This window comes from Staurois parvus, unplaced genomic scaffold, assembly GCF_062004578.1.
Source record: "Staurois parvus isolate SC_StPar_1 unplaced genomic scaffold, SC_StPar_1.0 ptg001188l, whole genome shotgun sequence".
NCBI lineage: Eukaryota > Metazoa > Chordata > Amphibia > Anura > Ranidae > Staurois > Staurois parvus.
The window spans coordinates 109,469-127,218 of record NW_028318984.1 but is presented as its reverse complement, the minus strand read 5'-3'; the positions used below and the strand labels follow the sequence as shown (position 1 = coordinate 127,218).

Genomic DNA, 17,750 nt, shown 5'->3' with positions numbered 1-17,750 from the left:
CTCCATGCACACGGGGCGTTTTCATAAAGCTGGTAGTGTTAGCTGTGTAAAGTCACGTTTAAAACTTGAGTTTTTCAGCGTTTTTGTATTAGTGTTTAGCCGCGCTTGCGGTTTTTAGTTTTTTTTTAACAAACGAAAAAAATTTTTTGTCACAAAAAAGTCCAAAAACGCTGGATTGCCACAACTTACCGTGTTTTGCTGCGTTTTTCAGAGTTAAAGCGTTTTTACAGCTAAAAAACTCCTCTAGAAACCCACTAGTACTGGGTTTTATTTCCAGCCAAAGAACGTTGATTACAGTCTGTGTGTGCATGGACACGTAGGATAACATGCTGGGGGGTTTACTGGCTGTAGGAAAAAAAAAAGTCAAAAGCCAAAAACAGCTGCATTAAAAACGTCCAGTGTGCGTGAGGACTGATTGTTCAAAAATCTGTCATTACTTTGTGGCGATACCATTTTTTTCTCACGACCATGCGTTTTTGTTAAAACACGCTTGAACGATTTGTGGATTAGTGTATGGCTAGCAGAAACCTCCCCCACTGTGTTCAGCACTACACAGGGTTATGTCTTTGCAGTAAACTGGTGATTGTACCCCCCTGTCCGCATCTACAAGAGGTCACCCTTCATCAATGACATAACATTCATAAGGGGCTAGAATCAACGGGGCTACAACAACGGCTATGGTAGAGGGCCTTTACCACGCCCACTTTACATCATCACTCGGCTCCCTGGTGTTTCTCATTCAGCGTCTGCGCCCTCCTCGTCTCTTACGTCGGACCGGAAGCGAGTGGATGTTCCGCTAAGGTGTGGAGAGCGCGGCCTGTATGGGAGGGTTAAGCGGGGAGGTGATGGTCTGTAAGAGAAGGGGAACCTCTACAATGGTAGAGTGTAGCCGCCGTTCCCTGAACGGTTTGACAAGCTGACAGCAATGAGTGTCCCGTCTGCTGTAAGAGGATGGATTCCTATGTAGAATCTAGAGGGAGGTGACATACACATACTTCTTTAGGTTTCTTCAGAACATGTTAGTGTTTATTAATGTGGAGCCATCTCATGGTCATGAAAGGTACAACACGAGTTCATTCCTGTAGTCCTATGGTGTAACTACAGATTTCATAGTATAGCAAGTGCCGTATCCCAAAGGATAGCGAGTGCCGGGCCCCTTAGTGTAGCTTGTGCCGGGCCCCTTAGTGCAGCGAGGGCCGGGCCCCTTAGTATAGCGAGGGCCGGGCCCCACGGGATAGCGAGTGCTGCGCCCCATGGTATAGAGAGTGCCACATCCAGTAGTGTACCGAGTGCTGCATCCCAATCTCAGGGTTTTGTAGAGGGGTGTGTTGCATGTCATGACCAGCAATGCTTTTCCACCGGGCGTGGGGGTGCCATTAGGAATGACTGAGAGAGGAGAGGCTATGGCACTGCAGAGCAGGCCCCCATTCCTCAGCTCAGGACACACCACATGAGGAGGAGATGTCCACCACTGGGGCTACTACAGCTTGTCAGCCTTTCCCCATATCCTCACACTCTGCCACATGGCACCATGCCCCTCCCCACTCCCCCTCTACATCAGTGTCCCTACCCCTCCCCCTAAGTTCCAGATGTTTCCTCCTCCTCTCAGCTGCTGCTCCGGGAGCTCCATCTAACTGCCTCTTCTACTTGGACTGCCTCCCATCCCTCCTCCTGTCATCTGTCCTCCAGGTTCCAGCACCGTCTGTCCATCTCTGCCCAACTTCCTCTCTCACAGTCCGACAGCGACAGGTCCCCACTGCTTACTCTGGTTCTGTCTTCTTGCTCCTCTGACTAGGACGGAGCAAGCATGTGGTTGGTTGCTTAGGACACTGGGCAATCAACCACTAGAACTGTAAGTGGGTGTGACGGGCAGGAGGTGGAACGGTCAGGGGCAGGCAGTCAAAAAAAAAAAAAAAATCCATCTCCAGGCAGCACAGGCAACAGCGGTAAAGGACATTTACTGGCAGTTGACAGCTGCCCTGGCCGCATGTGTCCCTCAAGTTGTATACTCCTGGCCTAGAGAGTGCAATGCTCCAAAGTATGCAATATACAGCACAGCCTAGAAAGTGCAGTTGTCTGGAGTATGTGACATGCAGCACAGCCTAGAGAGCGTAGTGGTCTGGAGTATGTGACATACAGTACAGCCTAGAGCAGGGGTGGACTGACAACTCATGGGGCCCCGGGCAATAGGGGATCATGGGGCCCCTGTGTCCTTGCCCAAACTCAAAAAAGCCTATGAAAAAGGTATCAGGGGCATCTCATGGGGCCCCCTACTGACCCTGAGTTTCCAAATGGTCAGTCTACCCCTGGCCTAGAGAGTGCAGTGGTCCAGAGTATGAGATATACAGCACAGCCTGGAGAGTGCAGTAGGCCAGAGTATAAGATCTACAGCACAGCCTAGAAAGTGCAGTGGTCTGCAATATGTGACATACAGCACAGCCTAGAAAGTGCAGTGGTCTGCAATATGTGACATACAGCACAGCATAGAGAGTGCAGTGGTCTGAAGTACATGATATACAGCACAGCATAGAGCAGTGGTCAGGAGTATGTGATATACAGCACAGCATAGAGAGTGCAGTTGCCTGGAATATGTGACATACAGCACAGCATAGAGAGTGCAGTGGTCTGAAGTATATGATATACAGCACAGCAAAGAGAGAGCAGTGGTCAGGTGTATGTGATATACAGCACAGCATATAGAGTGCAGTAGTCCGGAGTATGTCATGTCCGGCATACAGAGTGCGGTTGTTCGGAGTATGTGATATACAGCACAGCCTAGAGAGTGCAGTGGTCTGAACCATGTGGCTAGAGAACAGCAAAGAGAGTGCAGTTGATGGAAGCATGTAATGCCCAGCATAGAGTATACAGCACAGCATAGAAAGTACAGATGTCTAAAGCATGTATTGTTCAGCATAGAGTGTAGTGATCTGGAGTATGTGATGTACAGCATCAAGAACATAGTTGTCTAAAGTATGTTATGTACAGCACAGCATAGAGAGTTCAGTCATCTGGTTTATATGATGTAGGGCACAGCATAGCGAGTGCAGCAGTTTGGAGTATTTGATGTATGGCACAGCATAGAGGGTGCAGTGAACTTAAGATCTGAACAGCAGCACATCCTGGAAATTACCTTTATTCTCTTATTTTGTACAACAGCAGACAGGCACAATGGAGAGGGAGCCAGGTAAAATGCCCTTTTATCCAGCAACCTCTCCATTGTGCCTTTCTGCTGTTTAACAGCTCGCTGTTCCTAGCTGCAGTAGGGGGCTGTGTGGTGCATGATTCAACGCATCACACAACCCCCCCCCCCCCTTTTTTTTTGTTTTGTAAAAACATTATGTAAAGTATACTAAATGTATACTTTATTCATAGCAATGTACAACAGCATATGCTGCGATGCTGTACATTGCCATGCGATGCTGCGTCCTGCACTGTAATCAAATGTGGCATGTCTAAATTTTATGCAGTGCGGCGCATGCGAGGCCGCCGGGATCGGATGTGCTGGCGATAGCTCCGCACACCTCCGGCGCCGATAACAGCCCATATAAGGGCATAGTGTGACACAACTCCCGGGGCCCCCCCCCCCGGACCTAGACCGGACCTCAGACACCCGCATGATGCTGGGAAAAACATCGGGGAAAAGCCGTGGTGGTTCCCAGATGCTGCTCACTGCGGGGACTGGGAGGCCCAAGATGGCGCCCGGATCGGCGCCCGTGGCTTCTGTCACCTCCTCTGCCTCTCCAAAGGCAGCATCTCTCCCCCAGAGGGGAAAATCAGGCACTTCATCCCTACCAGGATCGAGGAGGGCTGTGTCAGCATCACCGGCTAGGGTGAGTGACCCCCTGCAGCTCCCCCCGGTCGCCTTCCAGCCCTGTACCACCAGAGTCCCAGGCTTCGGCCTGTTCCTTAGGCCGTGACTCCCCTGTCTCCTCGCCATTGAGTAGCGAGATCGCTGCCATCTTCTCCAGCCAGAATAGCGGTCCAGAGCCCGCAGATGACAGCCCTGCCTTCTCGCCAACAATTCCTCCAGACCTGCCACAATATTCAGGTGACGCGACCCTGATAGCTCGGTTCGCAGATTTGCTGCAACGCGAACTGGATAGAGCTACCTCAAAGTTGGTGGCTGACCTTAAGCAAGATTTCCAGGTCCTGGGCCAATGCCTGGACAGTATCGAGGCTAAAGTTGATGCGACAGCCCATAGTGTCTCCCAAAATTCCAACATGATCACCAACTTGCAAGATCGCCTAGAGCAGTGGTCGGCAAGCCGCGGCTCGCGAGCCACATGCGGCTCTTTACACGCTTTAATGCGGCTCTTGTGTGCCGGGCGCCCGCTCCCCTCCCTCCTCTTGGGTGGCAGGGACTCTGCAGCGTGATCCAGAAAAAAACAGCCAGGGCAGCGCGCTCAAATGCAATGATTGGCCAGTCTCGCTGCCACTCACATCCTGATAGCCAGTGATTGGCTGTCAGGATGTGTGTAGGCGAGGCAGCGTGACGAAAGTGAGAGGAGCTAGGCTCCTCTTACAGTCCGCCCTGAAGACCGGAACGGCGCGGGAACACGGCGAGAGGAACGCGCGGAGCAAAGGTAAGTGAATTGACACGGGGGACTTGGCTTACTACTTACTTACTACTATATGAGGGATGAATTAATATGGGGGATGAATTACTATAGGGGGGATGAATTACTATATGGGGGATGAATTACTATATGGGGGATGAATTACTATAGGGGGGGTGAATTACCATAGGGGGGATGAATTGCTATGTGGGGGATGAATTACTATGTGGGGGATGAATTACTATGGGGGATGAATTACTATAAAAACTTATTGAAACTAAAAACAGTGTACCATCCTATGTATTTTCAGTTTTAAAAATGTGGCTCTCAAAATAAATTTCAATCGTGGTTTTGGCGACATTTGGCTCAGTTTAAAAAAAAGGTTGCCCACCAGTGGCCTAGAGGAAGCATACTCTAAAATTGATTTGGAGAATCGGGCCAGGCGATGCAATTTTCGCAGTCGAGGTCTCCCTGAGTCGGTTAAGGAGCTCGCTAGCTGCGCACAAACCCTCATGCGGTCTGCTTTGCCCGATATTGATGACTTTCATCTTGAGATAGATCGTATCCACAGAGCACTGATCCCCCCTCGGCAGGGGGGGCCTCCCAGGGATGTCATCGTCAAGCCTTATTTTTTCAGGGTCAAGGAAGCGGTTATGAAGTATGGCAGAGAGAATTACGGGGCACAAGATATAAATTTTTGCTGATGTCTTTCCGGCCACTATCCAGAAGCGACGATCCCTCAAGCCACTACTCTCTCACTTAGTACAGAAGGGCGTTAGGTATCGCTGGGCCTACCCCTTTCGCCTGCAGTTCTCTCTAAATGGCAAGCCCTATGGGTTTTCTACATTCCAGGATGGCGAGGAATTGCTGCTTCAGCTGGGTGTTATCTCTCGCAGTCCAGCATCCCATTTCCCTACGGGATCGGCTTCTTACCATTGTGGACTATGCCAAATTCTAAGAAGAGGGGGTCACGGAAGCCACCTGAGAAGACCTCTTGAACTTCTTTATCCTTTTGGGGTCCTTTTACTGTGCTTTTTGATAGGCGGTGGCCTCTCTGTGACTCCTGGGGAGCGTTGGCCGCTGCTGCTTTGTTATTGTGGGGGGGTGTGGAGAGGACCAGGGGATTACATTGCATTTGTTTGCTGAATATAATTTAAGAAGGTTCGATTGTTTTGCTCTTATTTTTATATGCACTAAACTTTTCATATATTGCTGATGGGTTACTGTTACTATCGGTGCCGGAGAGTGTCTTTGCACTTTCCTTGACTGGAAGACTCTTCCCCGAGATCGTTTCTCTGGGTAGATCCATTCCACTACAGGGCTATTGCTCTGTTTTTCTTGGTACATAGTCTACTTCGTTTATATAGTATTGTTTCGTTTACCGCTCTTGGGTTGCTCGACATGCATTTTTTTTGTGCTCCGCATGTTTTCTCTTTTCTTTTTCGCCACTTCTTCTCTTCTTATCTTTCCTTGTTTTCCTCCGGGGTCAGCTGGTGGCATTTAGGGACACTTCTGACCATTTTCACTTGTCAGGAATGGAGGGTCTCTATCCTACATAGTTCCTTGATTGTTTATAATGACTTCCTTACGGTCCACTAGAGGAGTTATTTGTCTACTTTCTCCCAATGTTCAGGGGCTCAATTCCCCCTCCAAACGCATATAGGCTTTTAGCTCATACCATGCCCTTGGCGCGGATATTGTTGCCCTACAGGAGCGTCATTTACCCCCCTCCTTCTCTCCGCGATATATCCATAAGAACTACCCTGTCTGCATATTTGCTAATGCTACGGAGAAGAAGCGGGGGGGTGGCTCTTTGCTTTTCTCGCCGACTATCCTTTACTGAATCTAAAATTGTCTGGGACAGGGAGTGGCGTTATCTTCTGGTGAAAGGCCACTTGGGAGGAAACCTAACCATCTTTCTAATTTATTACACTACAAATACCAATCAGGTGGAATTTTTTCAGTCCCTGTTACGCTCTATGGCCAGGGAATTTGAGGGTGATGTAATTCTGGACGGTGACTCCAATTTAGCACTGGACCAGACTCTGGATCATTCCCAAACCGTTACGCTTCAGCCCCTTTCTAGATGGAGCCGTAAGTTGGCCCAACTATTATTTCGCTATGACTTTATTGATGCGTGGAGAGAAGCTAATCCTTCTCGAGATTACTCCCATTACTCCAGGGCTCATAACAGTTACTCCCGCATTGATCATATATTTCTTCATACGCATTCACTCCCCAGACTTCTTACTGCTAAAATTTTCTCCATGCCCTGGTCTGACCACGACCCAGTTTCTATAACTTTGTCATCTGAGACACCTGGTAAGATAGCTTTTCATTGGCGTCTTAATGACTTAATCTTGGGTAACCCCTCTCATTGTCGGGAAATCTCACACTTGCAAGCATTGTCGTCAATGAAGGACGAGTTAACCCTACTTGCATGGGTTCAGGCGTGTCAGCTGTCTCCAGGTATCGATTTCCAGCCAGCGGAGCGGACTGGACTGGGACGTGGGGTAACACCCACGTAGGTCTCTGACCCTGGCCAGGCCTTTCCATCCTGCGTTCCCGCAACCGTCGGTCAATCTGGATAGCCAGAGTGATGAGGTCCTCCAATGTGGCTGGTATGCCCACTCTGGCTAGTTCGTCCTTTAATGGCTCGGACAATTCTATGCCGAACTGGTGGCGCAGGGCCGCATCGTTCCACTGCGTGTCCCCCATCCAACATCTGAACTCCACAGCATATTCTTCGGCTGCCCGGCGACCTTGTCGGAGTGTTTGTAGGGCCGATTCGGCCGACGCGGTCCGCTGGGGGTAGTCAGAGAGTAGTGCCATTGCTTCAAAAAAGGTCAATACAGTCTCTAACTGTGGTTGACAGATCTCCAGTAGTCGGTGTGCCCAGGCCTGGGGTTCGTCCTGAAGCAGCGATATAACGAATCCCACCTTCATGGATTCTGTGGAAAAGGTCCACGGCTGTAAGCTGAAATAAAGCTGGCAGGCATTGCGGAAGGCCCTGAAATTTGTGCGGTCCCCATTGAACCGTTTCGTTATTGGCACACGAGGTTCCAGTAAAGGCATAGAGGTCGCTGCTCCGGCAGGCACTTCTGAGGGACCTCCGGCCGAAGATGAAGGACCTGAGTCTTGGGGTGGTGAGGCGGACGTAGTTAGCATCTGAATTCGTCCTTCCAAATGAGTATAACCCTCCTGCAGAGTTTTCACCGCCTGGCTTAGCGCCGCCAAGTGCTGGCATATGTCCTCTAACGGGGATTGTCCTCTTCCAGACGCCGACATTTGGCCGTTTGGTACTGTCAGACACCGCCTGGTGGTATCTTTAGTAACCCACAGCGCGGGGTTCCTCAAGGCGCGGGGTCTAAGTCCCAATCTGCTTATTCACCAGGGCCCCTGATGGTGGGGATGGACTTGGAGCAGACTGAGACCAGGTCGCGACCCCTGAGTACATCCGGCAGTGGTAGAGAGTACCGACAGAGGTGTGCGGGAAATAGAGCCTGACGTGAAGAGGCTGGCAGTCCTGGCAGCAGGGACTGATCTGTGCGGGATGTATGGACAGTCAGAGTAATGTAAGGCGTAGTCAGGCAGGCCGGGTCAGCAACGTGCAGGCAGCGAGGTACCAGAGGAGCAGGCAAAGAATGGTCAGGCTCACGAGCCGGGTTCAGCAAGTAACGGGCAGCGATGTACCAGAGGATCAGGCAGAAGAGTGGTCAGGTCAAGCAGGAGACAATCAGCAGGGTTCGGCAACAGGAAGCTTCACAAATCAGATCACAGGAACAGGACAATAAGACCAAACGGCAGTTGCACATACCTTCTGTCCCGTTTAAATAGTGCGCCCTGCGCTGTCATTGGTGCCAGGCGCATGCGCGGCCGTCGCCGTGATTGCCCAGGGCCCGCTGGCTAGAGCGTGTCGGTGTTCTGCGCATGCGCCGCTCGGCGCATTGTGGCAGAACACCCGATCCCTGACAGGTACCTTGAGGATCCAGAGGAGAGGTTTATTTGCTCTGTGGCCCTGCAGGGTCATGATGTGGAGGTGAGAGGCCATTGCAGCCATTCCTTTTGGGTTTACAAGGAGGGTGCTTGGACATCCACGTCGTGCATGAATAAGAAGATCACCACACCATTTATGGACTTGATTTACACTTTATATGTTTATATGATATGTGTTTCACATGGTGTTTTTTTTTTCTGATCCCATAGCAGGGACTCACATTTGTATTTTCATTGTGTCACTAATAGGACGCCTGGGGGGTCACGATTTATTATATCGCCATGTGGATTGGGGGCACGTGTGTTGTGTGATTATTGGTTGGTCTACTTGTTAGACTTTTTTTATTTAGACCTATATACCTGTTTTATACCCAATATTGTTCTCTGTACTTGGATTAGCGCTGCATCATCTATGTGTGTTTATGATTTTAGACCTATATGGTATAGGAGAGGATGCTAGCTGCTGTCTTATTTAATTTATATTATATATTTATACATTGGTTCTGCCCTACATAAGAGCGCAGGAGGATCTAGCCTTTTTTACAAGGTAACATATCTGTCACCTCAGGGACACACAGGAATCAATTTAGCGTGCTGCATTTTATCGAAGCTCGCTGTGCTGAATTGCACAGCAATGCAGCACATCGCACTGCTGTACATTGCCATGAATGTAGTGTACATATTGTACAATTAAAATAAAGGTTGTGAAAAAAAAAAAAGACCATGTGATGCGCTGAATTGCGCACCACACTGCCCCCTACCTCAGTCCAGAATATATGATGCATGGTAGTAGCTAACTAGAGCGTATAGTTGCATAGTTAGTCTGGCTGAAAAAAAGACAAGTCCATCCAGTTTAACCATTAAAAAAAAAAAAAAAAAAGTTATAATCCTATACCCACAGTTGATCCAGAGGAAGGCAAAAAACCCAATTTGCTCCTGCAGGGAAGAAAATTCCTTCTTGATCCCCTGAGAGGATATTCCCTGTATCAACTTTACTTATAAATGTTAGTAACCAGTTATATTCTGTGTATCCAAGAAAGAACCCAGGCCTTTTTAAGGCAATTCACTGAGGGGGCCAGAACCAGCTCTTGACGGAGTCTATTCCACATTTTCACAGCTCTCACTGTGAAGAAACCTTTCCGTGTTTTGGGGATTAAATTTATTTTCGTCCAGATGTAAACAGTGCCCCCTTGTCCTCTGTGATGACCTCAAGGTGAATAGCTCTACACCAAGTTCACTATATGAACCACTGATGTATTTATAAATGTTGATCATATCCCTCTCTAATCTCTTCTCAAGAGAGAATAAATTAAGTTCCTCTAATCTTTCCTCATAGCTGAGCTCCTTCGTGCCTCTTATCAGTTTGGTTGCCCTTCTCTGTACTTTCTCCAGTTCCCCAATGTTCTTTTTGTGAATTGGTTCCCAAAACTGAACTGCATATTCCAGATGAGGTGTTACTAATGATTTGCACCCGGGTAATATGATATCTCTTTCTCTGGAGTCTATACCTCTTTTAATACAAGAGAAGATTTTGCTAGTTTTAGAAACCGCAGCTTGGCATTGCATGCCATTATTGAGCTTGTGATTTACCAGAACTCCTCCCAGATCCTTCTCCACCATTGATTTCCCCAGTTGTACCCCCCCCCCCCCAGTATGTATTACGCATGGATATTCTTAGCCCCCAAGTGCATAACCTTACATTTATCAACATTAAACCTAATTTGCCACATAGTTGCCCAATTAAACAGTGCATTGAGGTCGGCTTGTAAGTTGGAGACATCCTGTAAGGACTTTATTCCACTGCACAGCTTGGTGTCATCTGCAAAGGCTGAAATGGGATTTTTAATCCCAGACCCTAAATCGTTTATAAATATATTAAAAAGTAAGGTTCAACACTGAACCTTGGGGTACACCACTGACAACCCTAGACCATTCAGCGTATGAATCATTAACCACTACTCTTTGAATACGATCTTTCAGCCAGTTTTCTATCCATTTACATACGGATTTTGTCAAGCCCATAGACTTTAGCTTACACATTAGCCGTGTGTGGGGAACTGTGTCAAACGCTTTTGCAGAATCCAAATATACCACGTCCACCGCCACCCCTCTGTCCAAGGTTTTGCTCACCTCCTCATAAGAAGAAATCAGATTTGTTTGACAACTTTTGTCTTTCAAGAATCCATGCTGTCTGTTGCTTAAAATATTTTTTTCCAGCAAGAACCCATCTATGTGGTCTTTTATTAAACTCTCCAGTATCTTCCAACTATAGAAGTTAAACTAACAGGTCTGTAATTACTTGGTAAAGATTTTGACCCCTTTTTAAATATTGGCACCACATTGGCTTTACACCAATCCAGTGGTACTATGCCAGTAATAAAAGAGTCCCTAAAAATGAGAAACCATGGCTTTGAAATGACAGAGCTCAATTCTTTAAGGACCCGTGGGTGTATGCCATCTGGTCCAGGTGCTTTATTCACCTTTATGCTGTCTAAATATTTTTGGATCATATCAATTGTGAGCCAATGTGGATCATCTGGAGCTGTGTCAATACCATGCCCATTCTGAACAAGAGCTCTCCCATGCTCCTTTTGTATACACAGAGCTGAAGAAGGTATTTAATAAATTTGCCTTCTCTTTGTCCCCAGTCACCCACTCTAGATTATTTTGTAAAGGGCCTACATGCTTGGACCGGACCTTTTTACTATTATATCTGAAGAATGTTTTGGGGTTGGTCCTGCTATCTTTTGTAAACTGTTGTTCGTTTTCAATTTTTGAGGCCTTTATTTCCTTTTTACATATTCTGTCACATTCTTTGTAATGTTTAAGCGATAATAAGATTCCTTCATTTTTATATTTAATAAAAGCTCTTTTCTTATTATCTATAGCTTTTTTAACTTTGGCCGTAAGCAACATAGGTTTGATTTTTAGCCTTTTAAACTTGTGCCCATGGGAATATATTTTGCAGTGTGTTCACATACAGTCTTTTTGAAGAACTCCCATTTCTGTGTTGTGTTCATCAATGCCAATATTCCCTCCCAGTCTGAGTCTTGGAGAGCAGCTCTCAGCCTTGGAAAATTAGCTCTCTTAAAATTGAGCGGTTTTATTTTTCCCTGTTCACAATTAACAATAAATTAAATCATGTTATGGTCACTACCCAGATGTTTTTTTATATGGACATTCGTAATAAACTCTGCATGGTTTAAGATTATCAGGTCCAGCAGAGCATTATTCCTAGTTAGGGGCCTCTATAAACTGTACCATAAAATTGTCCTGTAGTAGGTTTAAAAATGTTTGCTCTTTAACTGTTCCTGCAGTACCATTACTCCAGTCAATTTCCATGTAGTTAAAATCCCCCATTATTATCACTGTTCCAGACTTTGAAGCCCTTTCGATCTGTGGAAGGAGCTGAGTCTCCACCTCTTCATTAACACTGAGAGGCCTGTAACAAACTCCAATGAGTTTTGTAGCATGCACCCCCATGTACATTTCCACCCATAACACATCAGTCTCATCACACTCTCCATCAACTAGGTCCTTCACACTCCCTCCGAGATCACTTCTCACATAGAGACAGACACCACCACCTTTCCTATTTACCCCGTCTCTCTGAAAGAGAACATAGCCAGGAATATTAATGTCCCAGTCATGTGAAGAATGAAGCCAGTGTAGAGTGTGCCATGGTCTGGGGTGTGCAGCATACAGAACAGCCAAGAGCATGTTGCAGTCAAGAGTATGTGATGCAAATAGTTTTTTTTCTGTGGCATGTAATATTCAGCACAGCATAGTGTTGTGCAGTGGTCCAGAGTATGTAATATACAGCAGTTCATAGTATGTGACGTAAAGCACAGTGTAGTGTGTAGTGGTCCAGAGAATGTAGTTTACAGCACAGCATAGAGGGTGCAGTGCTCCAGGGTATGTTATGTACAACACTGCATAGAGAATGCAGCTTTCTGGTGTATATAATGTAAAGTACAGTGTAGAGTGCCATGGTCCAGAGCATGCAGGACAGCTTAGAGAATGTAGTGGTCCGGAGTATGTGATGTATGGCACAGCATAGAGGGTGCAGTGGTCCAGGGTATGTGATGTTCAGCACAGGGTAGAGAATGCAGCTGTCTGGAGTATATGATGGGCTGTCATGGGGAGCTTGCAGCAGTCCCAAGTATGTGATGCACAGCATAGAGAGTGCGGCGGTCCTGAGCATGTAATGTACACCACAGCATGGAGTAGTCTAGAGTTTGTGATGTAAATCAGTGTAAAAGATGTAGTGGTCTGGTATGTGTGATGCAAAGCATTGGTATGGAATATGTGATGTAAAGCACTGTTTAGTAGGGATGCACCGATATATATTGGAGGCTGAAATGTATCGGTGGAAAATAGTGTTATTAGCATTTTGCTGATAGGAAAAAAGGTGCTGACAATGGCTGCTGAAAATGCGCGATTTTGCTGCGATTTTACAGGTCATGTGATTAAAAAAAACCATCAAAACGCAACATGTGTATTTTTTTATGGGTTTTCAGTGCATTTCAGGCCTTGTTCGCTGCAATTTGCGTTTTTTTGTCTGTTTTGCAGTAGTTCTTGCAGTGCGGTTGGCATTTTTGATTTTTTTTTTTTTTTCTATGCATTTTACATTTTTAAAATTTTTTTTGCTGGGCAGATTGAAAATACAAAACGCAGTACAAATGCGTCACAAACGCACTACATGCATTCTCTGCAGCATCGCCATTGAAGTCCATTCAACCAAAAATGCAACGGTTTGCGTTTAAAAAAAAGTCTGACCTTTTCCAAAAATGCAGCAGCTCAATAAAGCATAGATGTGAATGTGTCCTATAGGAAACCACGTTAAATGGACTGTAGTGTGTTTTCTGCCAAAATCCCTAAAAAATGCACAGGTGTGAACCAGACTTAATGGGGAGATGCATTTGTGTTTTTTTTTTTTTTTTTTTTCTCACTCGCCAAATATGTACCAAAAATGCGGCAAGCAGGGTTTCTAACTCTGCAAGGGAAGTTCAACAGACCAGTGTGGAGACATACATTGAATTTAAAGGGATTAATTTTTCTTGAGCTTTTCTTGTGCCCTTCTCTCTTTTTTTTTTTTTTTAACGCAAAATCGTATATAAAACATTTCGGTCAAATGCATCCTGAATTTTTCGGTTTCGGTCCAAGAATTTTCATTTTGGTGCACCGCTACTGTTTGGATAGTACAGCTGTAATTTTTATGTAATTCCACACAGCCTATAGTGCCAGCCGCCACCCCCCTGCCTGCTATATGTCCCGGGCTCTGCTTGCCCATCTGTGGACCTGGGACTGGTTCAGTGGGTGCCGGCGGTATGCCGGTATGGAGGAGGTAGGAGTGTGGACACATCCGCTCCCCACCCCTTCTTACCCTGACCCAGAATTGATGTGATATCACTTCCGGGTCCCTGTTGAAAGATTCCCAAACGTTGAGGCCGGGAAAGACCCAATCATAGAACCCCCCCCCCCCAAATTTTTTTTTTCAAGGCCTCCCCATACCCACATACACTATTTTGCCAAAAGTATTGAGACACACCTCCAAATCATTGAATTCAGGTGTTCCAATCACCTCCATGGCCACAGGTGTATAAAATCAAGCACCTTGACATGCAGATTCGTTCTACAAGCATTTGTGAAAGAATAATGCGGGCCATAGATGGAATGAAAATCGGCCGGAAAAAGAAATAAGCCAATTTTCGGATCGTTAGTGTGGTAATCGGTCGGCCGATTTTTATTGATTTTTGCCCTTTTTCAATTATCGGTCCTGCTGGAAAAAAAATCGGCCAGATTTGTCGTTCTGCCGATTTTCGCAGGAATGATGGACAAATCTGCCTTTTTCCAACTTTTAAAAAATGGGCATGAGCAGTGGCATGAAAGAAGGAAAAGAAGAAAAGAAAAAAATAGAATATGAATGAGAAGAAGAAATAGAATATGAAGAAGAAAAGTTATTGCCTTTTGTGCCCTAAAATTAACTTAAGTGTATTTTTTACTGACATTTTGCATTTCCTAGACCTTTGTGATAATATTGTGTGATATAAAAAATTGGAACAACCGCTATTTTATTCTCTAGGGTCTCTGATTTCAGAAAATATATAATGTTTTGGAGTTTTGTGTAATCTTCAGGCCTTAAATAATTTTATACGTGTGAAAAAAAAGTCTAAGCCGGACACTCCCCTTTCCTGACAATCACCCAATCTGTGCTCATTACACGGCAAGGTCTCTCCCCTCCTTGCTAGTCCCCAGGTGCTGTGCTGGAGATAGGCAGGGAGGGGAAGAGGAGATAAACAGCAACATTTAAAAATATAAAAGTCGCCATAAAGCCCCAGACATTACCTAACCTCCCTGGCGGTAGTCCCGAGTGTAGCTCTGGGTTAATTATTAGTGCCAAAAGCGGTACACTGGGGATTACCCTGCAGCGTTGCTCTGGGATTCCCTGTTTCACTTACTTTGTCCTGTGCTCCCACGATGTTCCCTGTGCAGCGTCCCCGGCCATCTCTTCTGGTTGATGCCTGCATCGTCTTCCGGGTTCCGGTCCCTACGAGGGTCGGGACGTACGGGGGCCGGAATTGGCGGTAAATTAAAACATTTTAAAAAGTGACATTCACTAAATACACTAAAATTGCATAGTATAAAATTACTGTATCAAAGCATTTCACATACATTTTGTCCCTACTGTTTGTCCTGTGCCCTGCCTGCATTTTTACTGTTCTTTCTGCCTTGAAACTGAGAAAAGTCCATGGCGTCTAAAAAGCGTCCCTTTATGTCAAAAGTGGTTTTAGACCAGCTAGAATACAGCGATTAGTAAATCGGAACCAGTTGCAGAATTGAGTGATAATGATTCGTGGGGAAATTTGTCATCAGACACTGAAAACAATTTTGTGACTAAGCTCAGTGATGTGCGAACTTAGCGCTCTATTTCAAATTTCAGTGTTTTTGGTTTGATTATATTATTGAATTAAATGTATTATATTTTTTTTATGATTATTATATTATAATATTATAATTTATGATTTCGTGTTTCAAATTTTATCATACCCGGGATGTTTACTAGACTCTTGTTCGGACAGATTTCAGTGAGTTATTCCTAAAAATTACAGGCCTACAATAAAAAAGGACATATTTTCATGCAAAAAAAAAGGTACCTCTTTGAGCGCAGAAATATTGACATAAGCTAGGGAGGTTAAAGCAGATTTAAATACAGGATTTAAATTTGGGAAAAATGTATTTATTTTTATCAGGACAAGTAGATTGTCATGAGGGACAAGTAGATTGGGACACAGATTTAGTCCCTGGACAAGTAGTTTTTTCAAAAATGTCCACACCCCTGTTGAACCTAAATGAAAAGCAGTATGTAATTAAGTTAGCTGATCTGCATAATTGATTAGTTAGTCACAGGAACTAACAGGAGGGTCTAAAGGTATGGAGCCTTTCTCAGTAGGGAATACAGACTTCACTGACTTTTGTATTAGAATGGCCAGAAATCCCAGCACCGACCATGTGGGCTGAGTTCTCTGCTGATCCCAATGTACAAACAGCAGACCTGTGCTAAAACAAGGAAGTCAGTCTTTTACTGAGCTTCCCCCAGTGATGGACACAAGGGAATTGCTGAGTCTGATGGTCCGGTATGAATGGGATACTACTTTCTGGACCGTGGGACTGATGGGACATATAATTCCATATTGTCTGTGCTGTGTGAGGCTCTGAGCTGTGGCTAGAGCCCCCCCCTCCTCCAAGAGCCTGTGGACTGCATCGTGCCTGTCCTGCTCCTTCTACCGGCCCATAGCCCTTTCTGCCTGCAGAATTACTGCCATATTCTGGGCTTAATCCTCTCCTGGGGAACATTTGCTCTGTGTGCTGGATTTAACACTATTCTGCCTGAAACTTTTGCCCTGCGTGCTGGATTTAACCCTGTTCTGCCTGGACTCTTTGCCCTGTGTACTGGTTTGACCCTGTTCTGCCTGGACCCTTTGGACTGTATGCTGGTTTGACCCTGTTCTGCCTGGACCCATTGCCCTGCGTGCTGGATTGACCCTGTTCTGCCCGAACCCTTTGTCTTGGCCTAAGCCCCCCTGCTTCATTTAGACTCTGGCATGCATTCTACATGGACTGTCTGTGCGGTGATACATTGCTACTCAATGGACTATTTTGTTGTACTGTGTCTTGTTACCCCTACTGTACCCTCACGTTCTCCAATAAACACCCATACGTTGGGTTTTGTATGATTTGCCTCATTGTGCTCTCTCTGCACTCCTAGTTTGTCACAGGCACTGATAGGCAACACTGATGGACACTAATAGATTGCACTGATGAGGCTGCATGATAGGCGGCATTGATGTGGCTGCACTGATATGCGTCACCGATGGGTACTGAAAGGCTGTCACAGCATGAGGAAAGGACTGCCAATAGCGGGCAAGTCATTTTGCAAGACTTGCCCATTGTAAAAAGCTGATCACATGGTAAAGGGCCATTGTGATTGGCCTTTTACTGCAATCTGTGATCAGCTCACCAGGAGGCACAAAGGAGGCATGGTTCTGGGAGGACGTTTATAGACGCCCTGTAAGAACTGGATGACCGCGTTGTAGCCGTCTTTTAGCTATAGTGCCGTCAAGAACTGCTTAACTATCAAGGTCTAACAAAATAGTAATGAAAACTTAGTAAAATATAATAAAACAAATGTCACTGTAAAAATTAACTTGGCCTACCTTTAAAAGTGGACGGCGCCAGTGGTTTTCATGTTTATTATTTCTTTACAATTATTTATTTTTTTTTTTTTTTTAGCAGCCCTGTTGGGGGGGTTTTTTTGAAATATCAGGGGTCTAAGCAAACCCCTGACATCTCATTTCTGAGTCAGCGAGAGAGTGATTGCGGACACAGTCCTCAATCACCATATCTACAGCCTCAGCTGCACAGAATGAATGAAAAGGAAGAGCTATGAACAGTCTCCCTGTTTATTTACAAACCAAGGCATAGTAAGCACAGTAACTATGCTTTAGTTATGAATGAACACAATGTGTGGTCGGTACTGCTGCTGCAGGAGGAAAATACAGGTATCTGTTCCAGGAAATGCCACCCCCGCTCCTGTCCAGGTTCCAGGAGGTGGCCAGGAAGGGATGCGATCTGGCCATCACCGGCCTGCGATCAATGGATTGCAGACCTCTGGCCTAGGGCTAGCATACTGATCCA

The 17,750-nt window shown here is 45.9% G+C and overlaps 1 long non-coding RNA gene across 1 annotated transcript in view; it reads left to right on the top strand.

Moving 5' to 3' along the window:
• The first annotated feature begins 678 nt into the window (after window positions 1-678).
• LOC149438499 (uncharacterized) overlaps window positions 679-17,750 on the top strand; it is a 43,310-nt gene continuing 26,238 nt past the window's right edge. The window contains exon 1 of the long non-coding RNA XR_016307899.1: window positions 679-801. This is a non-coding gene — a long non-coding RNA (uncharacterized LOC149438499). The remainder of the gene's footprint in view (window positions 802-17,750) is intronic.